This window comes from Triticum dicoccoides, chromosome 4B (assembly GCF_002162155.2).
Source record: "Triticum dicoccoides isolate Atlit2015 ecotype Zavitan chromosome 4B, WEW_v2.0, whole genome shotgun sequence".
Lineage (NCBI taxonomy): Eukaryota > Viridiplantae > Streptophyta > Magnoliopsida > Poales > Poaceae > Triticum > Triticum dicoccoides.
This window is the reverse complement of record NC_041387.1, coordinates 393877672-393878103: the sequence shown is the minus strand read 5'-3', so window position 1 is coordinate 393878103 and position 432 is coordinate 393877672.

The following is a 432-nucleotide window of genomic DNA, read 5'->3' as shown; positions in this document are numbered from 1 at the left end:
TTGACACTATTCCGAAAGGCTTGAAGCAAATTAACGAGCATTGCGCCTCTTTTTTATTTTTAATGACTTATTTTTAATATTTGTGATTAACTTAACTAAAAAATGAGCATAGATGCTTATTTTTAATGACTTATTACAACTCAGAAATAAGAAAAAAAAAATATAGCAGAAAAAACTATATAAAAAACTACTCATAAATAAATAGAAGCAAAAATAGTTCTGATCAGAAATAAATAGAAAAAATAGTTGTGATTAACTTAACTAAAATTGAGCATAGATGCTTATTTTTAATGACTTGTTACAATTCAGAAATAAATACAAAAAAATAAATATAGCAGAAAAGAAAAAAAATCTATATAAAAAACTACTCAGAAATAAATAGAAGCAAAAATAGTTGTGATTAACTTTACTTAAAAAATGAGCATAGATGCT